This window comes from Mus caroli, chromosome 7, assembly GCF_900094665.2.
Source record: "Mus caroli chromosome 7, CAROLI_EIJ_v1.1, whole genome shotgun sequence".
NCBI classification, from domain to species: Eukaryota; Metazoa; Chordata; class Mammalia; order Rodentia; family Muridae; genus Mus; species Mus caroli.
This window is the reverse complement of record NC_034576.1, coordinates 38,937,311-38,952,035: the sequence shown is the minus strand read 5'-3', so window position 1 is coordinate 38,952,035 and position 14,725 is coordinate 38,937,311. Positions and strand designations below refer to the sequence as shown.

General features: G+C 42.5%; 1 pseudogene; it reads left to right on the top strand.

Annotated features, from left to right (window-relative positions):
• The first annotated feature begins 2,055 nt into the window (after positions 1-2,055).
• Positions 2,056-14,725, top strand: part of LOC110297487 — a 38,177-nt pseudogene continuing 25,507 nt past the window's right edge.

Below are 14,725 nucleotides of genomic sequence, written 5' to 3'. Positions count from 1 at the left end.
TGTCTCTCTCTCTGTCTCTTTCTCCCGATCAGTGTGATCGAAGAAACTTGCACAGCTAGCAAGGATGGAAGAAGTGAGCCAGAAAATGAAAGCAAGTCCTTACAACTCTGATCAAACCGCTTAGGTGGCCACCATAAAAGCCTCACCGCCTCTGGCTGCCTGGTATGAGAGCCAACAGATCTCCATCCTGACCACCCTCCCTGTGTTAACACAGAAAGTGTATGAGGGAGAGCAACCTTAGCCCTAAGGGAGAATGAATGAATGTAAATGAGGTAGGCTTATGAAAACCTGATCGAAGATATGCAGGTGTGCCAGGTGTAGTATGGAAATTCCTGAAAGCAAGTGTTGCTTGTGCATTCAGAGAACAACATTACAGTGAGTGATTACATTAAACACCACTGCAGCGAGAACCAGGAAGTGATTGATTGTGACTGTGTCTCCTGGTAATAGCAGAAGCTACACCCATAGAGTCTCACAACATGACTGTAATAATGTGTAATAGTGAACAAGGATGATATCTATGGACATGAAACTGGACAAAGAAGTCTCCAAGGTCTGATCCCTACAGAAAGAACTATAGGCAACTGAAAAAAGCTGGGAATTGGAGAGGAGGCCTTCCCCAGGAAAGAGGACACCAATTGATTGTCCAGTGCCACAGTCAGCTCTAAAAACATATATACAGAAAGCATTATATAGACTGAACAGGTTATATTTAGAAATATATATGTATATACATATATCTATATAGTATGTCTTAGTTAGGATTTTACTGCTGTGAACAGACACCACAACCAAGGCAACTCTCAAAGGACAGCATTTAATTGGGGTTAGCTTACAGGTTCAGAGGTTCAGTCCAGTATCATCAAGGCAGGAACATGGCAGTGTCCAGGCAGTCATGGTGCAGGAGGAGCTGAGAGTTCTATAACTTCATCTGAAGGCTGCTAGCACAATACTGACTTCCAGGCAGCTAGGACAAAGTCGTCTTAAAGCCCAAACCCACAGGGATACACCTGCTCCAAAAAAGGCCACACCTCTTAATAGTGCCACTCCTTGGACCAAGCATATATAAGCCATCACATTAACATTATTTAGACTGAACAGGTTATATTTAGAAATATATATGTACATATACATGGAGAAAGGCAAAAGGAGAAATGTTGTGGTTAAACTATAATCTTAAAAATATAAAAGGAAAAAATAAAAAATATATCATCAAAGGAAAGAAAAAGAGAGAATGATGGAGAACTGGGGCAAATTGCTACCGGAGTTATGAGGGTCAGGGCCTGTGTTTTGACATCCCAAACAACTCACTCGGGCCCTTCCTTTCATCTTTAATAAGCCAATCAGGAGAGCAAAATCTACAGGGGAAAGCAGGAAATGTGGCCACACTGGGAAAAGGGACAAGATCTAGTGACACCCTGTACATCTTCAGGGTCCCGAAATGAAGGTTTGAGTTGAGTAGAGTGCTGTGGTTATGCATGGATAAGCCATCTAGGTCAAGGTGTGGTCCAACTCATCACAGTTTCTGCGTCAGTCTCTCCTGTAAGAGAAATTGTAAATCCTTCCCTGACACTTGCTCCTTCTCTGACTGGCTCAGGCTTTATCCTTTTTCATCTCCCAGCAGGCAGTTCCTGGGAGAAGTTCAATTTCTTGGGATCCATCAGTTCATTATTCCCATAGCCAGAAGAGAGGGACACAAGAGTCTTTTATGATGTCGTGTCTATCAGACTAGTGACTAATAGAACACAGTGAAGGGCAGAGAAGGTACTCACGTGAATAAGTTAACATGGTTGTAGGTCACTGTTACTGGTCACAGAAGAAAGCAAGAGACATGCAGAGCAGCCTTTGCCTTGGAAAACAAACAGTATGGAAGGAGGGCTGTGAGTTGTCCATGACAGGGAGCCTCACAGTCATGATGACATTTAACCCTCCTGGGACCCACCAGTCTATGGTTATTTGGCTGAGAAGAGGCAGGTGTGTGTGTGTGTGTATGTGTGTGTGTGTGTACATGGATAGGTGTAGGTGTGTGTGCATGTGTGCAAGTTCATGATGCGCATGCCGGTGAGTGCATTCCTATATGTGCCTGTGTGCGTTTATGTGAGTGTGGGTGTGCATACACTGCTGCACTCATATGATGAAAAAGAAACCCTAATCTTCCAGAGTATAAAGTACATCAAATAGATGTTTATTCCAAGACCATCTGCAAGATGCAGACTGAAGACTCCCAGCCGTATCCCAGCTCCCTCTTGCATTCTTGAAACTCTTCTTTCATGTAAGAAGCATCAAGAAGAGAGAATATGATCTTTAAAAATAAAGAAATTAAAAGGTCATTTCTCAAAATAGCCTTGAATATTTCATAACTTTAAAGTTAGCAAGAGGCCTCGAGGGAGAGCCAGGCACCATCTGCTCATGTGTTAACACTCAGATCTCTCTCTAGAGGCAACTTTTTATTAAATAAATAGCAGAGACAGTAGTTATTGATCAGTTTTGAAACTCTCGCATCTTGGAGCAAGTCTCACCTGCTCACACTACCCCAAGAGCCAAGATAAGACACAGAGATGTTTCTTAAGGTGTCTCAGAGTGTGGGTGCAAAGAGGGCTTTGATGCAGAACATTCTGAAGGGAGCCACTAATGCTTTCTCTCCTGCTGAGATAAGTTTCCTTGTCTGTAGAGTTGAGATGAAGCTGTCCCTTGGTTCTCTCTCTGGAGGAAAAGGAGTTCTTTGCTGTGTTCCTAGAAGAAACTGTGTTTAGAAAACTATCTTAGGAATTAGAAAGAGCAATCTGCAAATTCATCTGGAATAACAAAAAACCTAGGATAGCAAAAACTCTTCTCAAGAATAAAAGAACCTCTGGTGGAATCACCATGCCTGACCTAAAGCTTTACTACAGAGCAATTGTGATAAAAACTGCATGGTACTGGTATAGTGACAGACAGGTAGACCAATGGAATAGAATTGAAGACCCAGAAATGAACCCACAGACCTATGGTCACTTGATCTTCGACAAAGGAGCTAAAACCATCCAGTAGAAGAAAGACAGCATTTTCAACAAATGGTGCTGGCACAACTGGTGGTTATCATGTAGAAGAATGCGAATCGATCCATTCCTATCTCCTTGTACCAAGGTCAAATCTAAGTGGATTAAGGAACTCCACGTAAAACCAGAGACACTGAAACTTATAGAGGAGAAAGTGGGGGAAAGCCTCGAAGATATGGACACAGGGGAAAAATTCCCGAATAGAACAGCAATGACAAATAGGACCTCATGAAACTGTAAAGCTTCTGCAAGGCAAAAGACACTGTCAATAAGACAAAAAGGCCACCAACAGATTGGGAAAGGATCTTTACCATTCCTAAATCAGATAGGGGACTAATATCCAATATATATATAGAACTCAAGAGGGTGGACTCCAGAAAATCAAATAACCCCATTAAAAATGGGGCTCAGAGCTAAACAAAGAATTCTCACCTGATGAATATGGAATGGCTGAGAAGCACCTGAAAAAATGTTCAACATCATTAATCATCAGAGAAATGCAAATCAAAACAACCCTGAGATTCCATCTCACACCAGTCAGAATGGCTAAGATCAAAAATTCAGGTGACAGCAAATGCTGGAGAGGATGTGGAGAAAAAGGAACACTCCTCCATTGTTGGTGGGATTGCAAGCTTGTACAACCACTCTGGAAATCAGTCTGGCGGTTCCTCAGAAAATTGGACATAGTACTACTGGAGGATCCAGCAATACCTCTCCTGGGCATATATCCAGAAGATGTCCCAACTGGTAAGAAGGACACATGCTCCACTATGTTCATAGCAGCCTTATTTATAATAGCCAGAAGCTGGAAAGAACCCAGATGCCCCTCAACAGAGGAATGGATACAAAAAATGTGGTACATTTATACAATGGAGTACTACTCAGCTATTAAAAAGAATGAATTTATGAAATTCCTAGGCAAATGGTTGGACCTGGCGGGCATCATCCTGAGTGAGGTAACACAATCACAAAAGAACTCAAATGATATGTACTCACTGATAAGTGGATATTAGCCCAGAAACTTAGTATACCCGAGATATAAGATACAATTTGCAAAACACATGAAACTGAAGAAGAACGAAGACCAAAGTGTGGACACTTTGCCCCTTCTTAGAATTGGAAACAATCACCCATGGAAGGAGTTACAGAGATGAAGTTTGGAGCTGAGACAAAAGGATGGACCATCTAGAGACTGCCATATCCAAGGATCCATCCCATAATTAGCCTCCAAACGATGACACCATTGCATACAGTAGCAAGCGTTTGCTGAAAGAACCCTGATATAGCTGTCTCTTGTGAGAGTAGGCCGGGGCCTAGCAAACACATAAGTGGATGCTCACAGTCAACTATTGGATGGATCACAGGGTCCCCAATGGAGGCTGCTTGTGGACGTTGTACATCGTGGTGCGCACTAGGCTCCGCACCACGATGTACAACGTCCACAAGCAGATTGTATGAACTAACCAGTACCCTGGAGCTCTTGTCTCTAGCTGCATATGTATCAAAAGATGGCCTAGTTGGCCATCACTGGAAAGAGAGGCCCATTGGACTTGCAAACTTTATATGCCCCAGTACAGGGGAACGCCAGGGCCAAAAAGTGGGAATGGGTGAGTAGGGAAGTGGGGGGGAGGGTATGGGGGACTTTTGGGATAGCATTGGAAATGTAATTGAGGAAAATATGTAATAAAAAAATATTTAAAAAAGAAAAAAGAAAAAAGAAACTGTCTTAGAAGAGCGCTAGAAAGCAGGGCAGGGATCCTTCCCAAGTGTTAGCGAGAGTTTGATTGTCTCTAACTCGTCCCTAAGAAGAATCCTATGAGATTCTTTGGATGGTTTCTAAGAATAAAATTCAGGAAGATAACAAAATCATTATAAACTAAGTCTTATCAGCAATTTCTACTGTTTTAAGCTGAGTCAGGTGCTGTCATCTCATCCTGGCTGCCTGGTCCTGCTTCATGCCTTAGCCAAGCTAGCTAAGTCTGAGTCCTGGTCATTACCACCTCAAACACCTGTGGGTTTTTGCCCATAGGCACCCAAAATGTAGCTCTATATAAAAATAAAATAATATGTTAAGAGCTCACAGGCCGCTGTTGTCCTCTCCTGGAAGTGCCAAGCAGAAAGCCACTCATGCTCTCTGCCACTGCTTGGATGAAGCTAGAATAATGAGCCTGGGAAAAGCATCGACCAGAAAGCAAGCATCCTGACTGACATTATCTCTCCCTGGGCAGAAACAGCAAGAACTCCGTGATTTGAAATTCAAGGGTATAAAATGCATTTGAGAAATCATCTTCCCCTGATGAATTACAGGTTTGTCAATTAAGTGGTTTAATGCCACAGAAAGGGCCAGCTTCTGCCCCAAATTCTGAATGTCCTTACATTGAGGCTTTCAGAAAGGAGGAATAGGAACAATAGTCTGTACTTCAGACAAAGAAATCCATTGTTCTCAACTCCATTCACCAAGACAGAGTGAGACAATTAATATTTACTTATTCAGGGAGCTCTTTTAGTGCTTGGGCAGCATGGCAGATCCAAAGGCTGGGTAGACAGGAAGTGCTCAATAAAGGCATAAAAAGTGGGGTTGGGAGTAGGGGACCGAGAGGAGAGATTCAGAGGCTGGGGAAAGGCAGGAGGGAAGAGAAACCAAGGCTCTGCCAGAGATTCCAGCCAAAATCAGCATATAAAAGAAACCAGAGTGGAAACCGCTCACCAACGACAGGAATCTATAACCAAGCATGCTCTCTCTCTCTCTCTCTCTCTCTCTCTCTCTCTCTCTCTCTCTGTGTGTGTGTGTGTGTGTGTGTGTAAATGCATTACAGATATCCTGACCCTTTGACATTTCCTCAGTGTGGTCCACTTCCACCCTCAGAAGTGTCTTTTTTCCTTAATAAACTACCTGTTTTGGGTTTTACTGGGGTGAACAGACATCATGACCAAGACGGTTCTTTTTTTTTTTAACCTCATTTATCCCAGGGTGTCCTCAGATTCATTATAAAGCAGACTTTGGATTTTCAGTCTTCTCTCAGCTCCTGAGTACTGAGATTTCAAGTATTTACCATAAGTACTTATCTTATCTTCAGGGTGCTGGAAATCAAAACTAGGGTATAATGCATGCTAGACAACTGAGCGATGTCATCAGCTCATTGACATATTCTAGCAGTCTGAATGAAATAAGGCATCAGTGGACCAGGTGGATCTTGATGCTAGGGTATAAACAAAGTGTCTTCTGATTCTAAATCTAAAAATTAGATTATTTTATTTTAGAGGATTTTTGTTGTTGTTGTATGACATAATCTTAAAACAAATACAAGTAGATATATACAATATAAAAAGTTACCTGGAAGCATACAATCTTGCAACACAAGTAAAAATATACTTAGAGGAGATCACAGGATACGGGTGACATGAAAGAACAGGGGAAGAATTGTCTAGGTTAATTATTCAAATGAGAATGGGGATGGAGGGTTAGAGGAGATCAGGGGTAGAGAGTAAGTTAGTCAAAACTACAGATACATAAAGAAGCATTGTGAAAATCCACTAGTCTGCAAGCTAATTAAAACTTCTGTATACTACCAGGGAGCATAATCAGAGGATCCTGTGTGGGTGGACAGGAGATATTGTTCCCAGAGATAGAGCTTATTTAATGAAGATATCAGTGGTAGGCATAGAATAGCTATCTAATTTTTTTTGGGGGGGGGGGTGGAGTCAGGGAGGCCCAAGCGATACCAAAACAACATAGCCCTACTGTCATTAACCTTGGTGTCTCACCATAACTACAAAATTACATAGTGAACAACATTTAGTTGGGGCTGGCTTAAAGGTTCAGAGATTCAGTCCAGTATAATCAAGGCAGGAACATGACAGCATCCAGGCAAGCATGGTGCAGGTTGAGCTGAGAGTTCTACATCTTCATCTGAAGGCTGCTAGCAGAATACTAGCTGCAAGGCAGCTAGGGTGAGTGTCTTAAAGCCCACACCCACAGTGACACACCTATTCCAACAAGACCACACCTACTCCAACAGGGCCACACCTTGTAATAGCGCCACTCCCTTGGTCAAGCATAAACAAACCACAACACTACCTTTGACTATTCACATCTCCTTGTCCAAATCCTGTTCAGACGTAGGAACTGGAAATTGCAGACTTCAATAGCCACCTGCAACAGTTTGGCAAAGCAGCCAAGAGGTGAGACATAGTTCGAATCTTGTGAGAACTTTCTATTTTTCCTTCATTTTCCTCTCCTTTCTCTTTCCCCAAAGTGCCCAGAGACAGAGAGCAAATACCTACAGATCCCAGATGGCTGCCTGGGGTCACCAGACTCAACCTTTCTTTCCCTGTGACTTACGGTTGGTGGTCAACAGCATTTCTAGACCTGACAATGATAGCCAGACTCATGCTGGAGCCACTGCAACCCATGATACATAATGTCTGGCTGGCTAATGACAGCCACACTGACAATGGTAGAGAGTGTGGGAAATGCCTGACACCAGGGCAATTCTCTGCCTACAGCTGTCAAGGAAAGCTTGGACTGGAGACCAGGAGGCTGACAAATCCTCCTACCCACAGCTGCCTGATACCAAAAACTACACATCACAGCCTACTAAGGACGTACATTGCACATAACTGAACTTCTCTCAAAGCAACAAAAATGTCAATACCCACATGAAGTATTGTGTCAGCCATGACAGTGCCTGCTCTGTGGTGGTCTTAGGTCCAACGTCTACCCACCACTGTCTAACCACCAATACCACCACATATGGTAAAAGTGTCCTGGCTTTCCCACTCTGCTGGCACTTTACCTGTCTAACTTCATCTTCTTGTCCTTCTTGGCATTCCTCAGTTTATTCTGCACTGCCCACAACCATTCTCTCATGCACCTTGTTCGCTTCTTGTTCATTGTGAGTACTCTGGGGAAATATTAAAAATGTATTGCTTTATAAACTTAGGTATTCTCAGTTCTCTTAACTCTAAAAAAGTGGTATTTGGTGTTTAGTAAATGCTTCACAAAACTTTAAAATGCTTCAACTACAACTTGTTTACTTAAAGCATCATCTGTTGGTATCATACAATAAAAGCTCTATTACCTATAAAACTTATATTGGCTACATAGATTTTGTTTGTTTGTTTTGATTTTTATTAGGTATTTTCTTCATTTACATTTCAAATGCTATCCCGAAAGTTCCCTGTACCCTCCCCCCACCCTGCTCCCACTTCTTGGCCCTGGTGTTCCCCTGTACTGGGGCATATAAAGTTTGCAAGGCCAAGGGGCCTCTCTTCCCAATGATGGCCAACTAGGCCATCTTCTGCTACATATGCAGCTAGAGACATGAGCTCTGGGGGCACTAGTTAGTTCATATTGTTGTTCCACCTATAGGGTTACAGACCCCTTCAGCTCCTTGGTACTTTCGCTAGCTCCTCCATTGGGGGCCCTGTGTTCCATCTTATAGATGACTGTGAGCATCCACTTCTGTATTTGCCAGGCACTGGCATAGCCTCAAAGAGATGGCTACATAGATTTTGATACAGAGTTTTTCCAAAGTGTATGCTGAAAGAATAGTAAACTTTATTTAATTTTTATGCATAGTCAAAGGTAATAAAAACAATGAAAGGACATAAAAGTATTTTACATTAATCAAAGTACCTCTAAAGTGATGTACATTAGAATTCTTCCATTTGATTAATTAGTATGGGTTTCCTTTTCAGAAAAAAATTGATACTTTTTAAGAAATATTTTTGAATACACAAATGATAAATTAAGAGTTTTATCAATATGGAAATAATATATATATATATGTTTGTTGAAGGAAGATCTTTATGTTAAATTTGCTTTCTGTAGTGAATACTGCAGGAGATATAAGCTAACAAACCATTGGCGCTTTCTGAATCTGGGTTAGCACTATAGCTCATGGGAAAGGATGTTATCAAATCTTACCCCAAAGAACTAATATCTTACAGTTTTAGGATAATTTTAAAGTTGTATTGTGATTTTTAAGGTATGAGAGTTATTTCCTATCTGCCTGTATTGTTCTATTCACCGAGATTAGGCTTTTTGAGGTTCTTATCTTGTCCAACTTAACACTAAAAGGGGAGAGGGTCATTTCAAAGCCAAGCTATCTCAATATTGATATTGAGAGTCAAGTCTTTAAAAGAATATTTTTTGAATTAAGGATCACTTAATGCTATGAAGAAAGTAATAGATCAACAATCTGACTTCAAACTGACAAACAATATATCTAAGGATAAGCCACAAAATATTTGCTTGAGAAAAAAAGATCTGGGATTTGAAACGGAAACTCCCTGCTCTGGTGCTCCCACGGGTTAAGCTCTGTCACTGGGCCCAAGCTGCCAATTAAAGAGACAGTGATGAGGAATGACAGAGGAAAACAAAGGAATTAGTGTGGCCACAATGGGGCAGCAGACAGAGAAGTCCAACTGTGGGGAAGCAACCTAAGTTTGAAACTTAGGAACAAAAGTCATGGAAAGCTATTGATATAGTTTTGGTAAAGATTAAAGAGGTTAAAATAATCCTTCCAAATGAGAAAGGATTTTAAACAGTAGTTTTTGCTTTAAAATAAGGGAATGTCCAAAATAGAAGTTGAAAAACATAGTAAGAACAGAATCAGAGTGTATAAGCACATTGCACAAGGCCGGTAAAGACACAGAAAGGTTTCTAAGAGATGAAACAGCACTGGCATACATGTAACTGCGTTTAGCTATAAGGAAAGATGCCCTAGGCTACTCAGACTGTTGATAGACAGTATTATCAGGCAGTCTGCTCCAGATGTTAGGAGGAAGCTGAAAAAGGAGACTATGGGACCCTGGATGTTCCACATTATTTTTAAAGTTTGGCTTTTGAGCCTCTCAACAGCAGAGATAAAATAGAGTCCCAAAAGCACAAGGGAAATTATTTCGACAGAACAACAAGCTGAATTGATCACTGGAACCCTAGAACTAATTTATTTCCCAGACAGAGAACTACTAATGGTCTCAGAGGAAGCCCAGGATGGGGAAGGGACCACTAAAGGGCCCTGCCTGCCTCAGCTGTGGGAAAGCAGCACTAGGAAGAAAGCAGTGTAGGGACAATGTCGTCTCTCTGAAGGAAACATGAGCCTTCAGGTCAAATGATAGGTGCCTTTAAAGATTGATGCTGCCAATATCCCTTGATTAAAAACCCACTCTGCCAGAGCCTGACAAATACAGGGTCCCCAATGGAAGAGTTAGAGAAAAAAACAGAAGGAGCTGAAGGGGTTTGCAGCCCCATAGAAGGAACAACAATATGAACCAACTAGAGCCCCCAGAGCTCCTGGGGACGAAAACACCAACCAAAGAGTATGCATGGAGTGATCCATGGTTCCAGCTGCATATGTAGCAGAGGATGGCTTTGTGGGACATCAATGAGAGGAGAGGCCCTTGGTCCTGTGAAGGCTCAATGTCCTGTGTAGGGGAATGCCAGGACAGGGAAGCGGGAGTGGGTGGGTTAGTGAGCAGAGGGAGAGTGTGGGACAGGGGGTTTTAGGAGGAGAAACCAGGAAAGGGGATAACATTTGAAATGTAAATAAAGAAAATATCCAATAAAAAAAAGTCCCACTCCACAGCTACAGACTATTATGGAAAGGCTTCAGGTGTCTCCTTAAGTGCAGGTAAAACTGTTTTTTCTTTTTCCAGTATTAAAGTTTTATTCTCTGCCTTTGCCAGTAACTTGGGGCCTCTTATTAAATAAATTCCTTTAGTAACCTTTGATAATACCCAAAAGCCAAAGGAATTATTTTTCCAGGTCCAACCTTTGGGAATTGCCCTGCACATGGTCCAGTAACAAAGTATAACATTGTAAGGCCTCACTTAATAGCTAGATAACATTTTGAGAGCCATAGCTTCCTTTTCAAACAATATTCTGTAACATCCTAGTGGGCATTCACCAGTTCCTGATCCATGCTTATAACAACTGTAGATCATCTCCAAATGCTAAAACACATATCTAACCAACAGTGTGTTTCTTTCATTAATTTATTTATTGATACCTCCCAGTCCCAGCCACTCCCCACCCCCCACCCCCTACCCCCCACCCCACACACATGCACACACAATGGTGCTTTGTGGACAGAGTCAGGTGTTTATAAAGAGAGGAACACAGATTGTTGATATCTAGAACGAGATGGAACTCAAGTCAGGCTCACGTGTCAATCACAATGAATCTAGTTCCACCTCTTACCAGTTGTGTGACAACGGGACCTATCTCCATCTCTCAAAGCCTCACCTCCCCATCAACAAGCACAGCTCACTCCTCTGTGGTAGGATGCTGTTTGTTCCCACACCCATTCCCAAATGCCTTTCTTACTCTCTCAGCTTTATAGTCTTTTGTTCCCTGTCGTGGTTCAAACCAGAGGCCTCACACATCCCAGAAAATGCTAGGCCACTGGGCCACATACTTATCCCCGTTTTTGTCTTTCTCAGATTTAAATGGTAGAAAACTCAGCATCGTGTTCCCAAAGTCTGATATCAGCAGCACTCAGCCATGCAGGTTGTGGCAAAGCTATTTCCTTCTTGATAAAGGGAAGGTGTGAATGCAACTGTGGTAGAAGTGAGGCCTCTGTGGACAGTGGCCATATCTCCTCCCCTGACTGCCCAACTTGCCAAGTCAGGGTTAAGGATGCAGTCAATATGCTTGTATAAATGCATTAAATCAGGCCTTCCTGAATTTATCTTCAGTGGCCTTTAAATACAAAGACCAAAAAGTAAACCCTATAGTGAGCTGTGAAGAGGCTGGCGGGAAGAGCCACAGAGAACAATTGTCTGAAGAATAGGAAATATTGAGATAGAAAAGAATTCAATGAGGAAGCTTGCTAAGAGGGGAGGCAAAATGAATTCCCCAACATGCCACAGCATAACATATATGAAAAAAAAAAAAAAGGCAACAGGCAGGTTTAGACTTTGAATATTTGTCTTTAATTTCAAATCCAGACACTCTCGCTCATAATTAGAAGTATATAAGTATATTGCATTTTTCTTACCTGTCATAAACCAGCAAAATAACAGAAACAAAAAGTACTTATGACTCCCCTCAGAATCCACCCTCTACCTCTAGGGTAGCAAGAGATGCTGAAAACACACGTGGAGAGTCCCACCTCCTGCTCCCCTGCTAGGAAGAGCTACAACCCCACCCAATGCTGGTGCCCTCTCTAGGCTGGCCATTCATTACAGAACATTGACACAGAGAGATCCAACCTGCCTAGTAGATGATGTGTCATGGGCTGGACAGTGAACTTATTTGGCATTGAAGGAATGAGCCTGGGCCTTCACAGTTTATAAAGTGTTATTTGACCGAACACTCTCCTGACTGATCAAGGACAGCACAGAGGTGGGGTTTTCTGTTGTTGATGTTGCTTTTGTTTGTATTGGTTAACTTGGAGTCTTCACTGTGGTAACTACAGATTAGCAAATGCCTCAGTATGGAACTACAGTTCTTCCCAGGCCCCTGTTGTGATGTCAGGATTCTCAGACTTCAAACTTAATGAGAGAAACAGTGCAAAGATCATTTAGCTAAGATGAGACCTGAAGCTTTAGCAGTGAAAGCCATGGTACTTGAGTGCTGCAAGCTGAGAACAACTGATCAGCTCTGACCCCTGCACTTGGAATGTAAGCAACTGTAGCAGGTCCATATCATTATGCACAATCTGTTTGGATTTCACTGCAGAGTTTTCATGGTGACCTGTGTATACAATTACTACCAGACAATTGGAGTGGTATAGATCAAACCAATGGATCTCTGGCACCTTTAAGCCTCAGGACTGGCCATAGGCAGGATATGTCACCACACACTTTCAAAACCCTTGTAATGGCTTGCTTTCATAAACCCAGATGGTCTGTGAGTTGAAATTAAAAAGAGCTATTTGTTTGTAGGGCTCCTATGAGGGCCTGAATGGCCACACTTCCAGCAAGGAATCCTGCCAACTTTGGGCCTTCAGCTGTGTCACTGTTTATTCCATCTGGGTTCCAGAGCTTCTGCAGTAGGCATCTAGGGGTGGGGGTGGAAGGAGTTCCTTGACATGTGTCACCGTGGATCCTAGTGTTGTCAGAAGTGAAGGCTGGGGAGTTTGAAGAGACAAAGGCCAGTTGGGGGGCATTTACCACTGTTTCCGGGTTCTTGTCTCATTGGAGAGTATGTATGTAAAGTGAGGAACTAGGAAGGTGCTTGTAATAGGGAGAAGATAGATAAACTCTTACATCCTTCCTCCAAGGACTTTGAATAGTTCCTCTTATGGGAAAACTCTAATGGAGGAAAGAGGGTAACTCATAAGTCAGGAAAAAGGCAAAATTTTCCAGGAATAGACTGGGGGGTCTCCCACCAGTAATATGATTTACCTTTCTTTTCTATCCTTAGCAGTAACTTGTGCTTTGTGACTCTCTTCCTCTCCTGACTCGCTCGCACAGAAATTCACCCCCAAAGGATTAGAATGAAGGAGGGTTAGGATAGAGTTCTCACATCCCGGACTGGAGCAGAAACACCTCGTGACATCTATGCTTGCCAGAGGCTCCTACAGAGTTGTGGTGATTACGAACCTGCGGAATATAATCTGAAACGTGAAATCCCAGGTCAGAGGAGGAACTCACACCAATTCAGCAGCAGTCCCTAGCGCCAGTTCTTAAAGAGCCACATGTATGGCTCCCAACATAAGGCTGTATGAGTGTGGCAGCTTCCCTCTGGTTATTGTTCCTGTTGTCATTATCTGTAAACTTAGAAAATCAGAACAGAGAGGATCTTGTAGACACAGAGCTATGAGCTTGTGTGCGAGAATAAAAGAAACCAGTGTTTTATTGATGGTGACAATGATGCTGGCAGAGGGTTTCTGCGGAAGGCCCAGGGCCCATGATTCTCTTATTAGGAAATCTAAGCTACCCTCTTTTTGTGACTTTCAACCCGTCGTTTTGTGATTGATGAGGCTATATTAATAACCATCCGATGAGCACTCGTGGGCTCTCCATCACCTGGCAGGCTCTATCCTGAGACTGAGGACAAGGGTTAAATAACACACAGTCCTTGCTTGAAGGAGTGTGGAGGAGACTGACACACACATTCATGATACAGCTTGAGAGGGGAACATCACAACGAAAAGGCCATGCACCCCCCCCCCCAAACTGTATGGCTAACTTGTCAGCCCTAAGATCAGGGAGCATCCAGTAAAAGACACTGAGTAGTATCAGGAGATAAACAGGCCATGAGAAGACAGAATTCCCAACAAAGGCAACAGCAAGAAAAACATCAAAACAAAGAGCCTGAAGCCTAGCAATTGGGGAAAGTTTGTTTTATTTTTACTGTAAGTACAAGCAATGGTGCTGTTTTAATAGAAATACACACACACACACAACCTAATGGTTTTAGGTTAAGCAGAAAAAGATAGGCCTCAATGGATAACTTTGATACTCTGTCTTGGAGCCCTGAGGTTAAGTTCTTGGAAGAGAGAAACAGTCAATCTGGATGGGAGGACAGGGAAGGAAGTGCCAGAGGGAGACAGGCAAGAGGAAGAAATTTAAGCAAAGGAGAAAAAGAGCTGGGGAGAGGAGCATTATATCAGAACATATTGTTACTGCTTTCTCTTTCCTCTCCTTTCCCTGGACTTCTATCTCCCCCCACCTTTCTCTCTCTCTCTCTCTCTCTCTCTCTCTCTCTCTCTCTCTCTCTCTCTCTCTCTCTC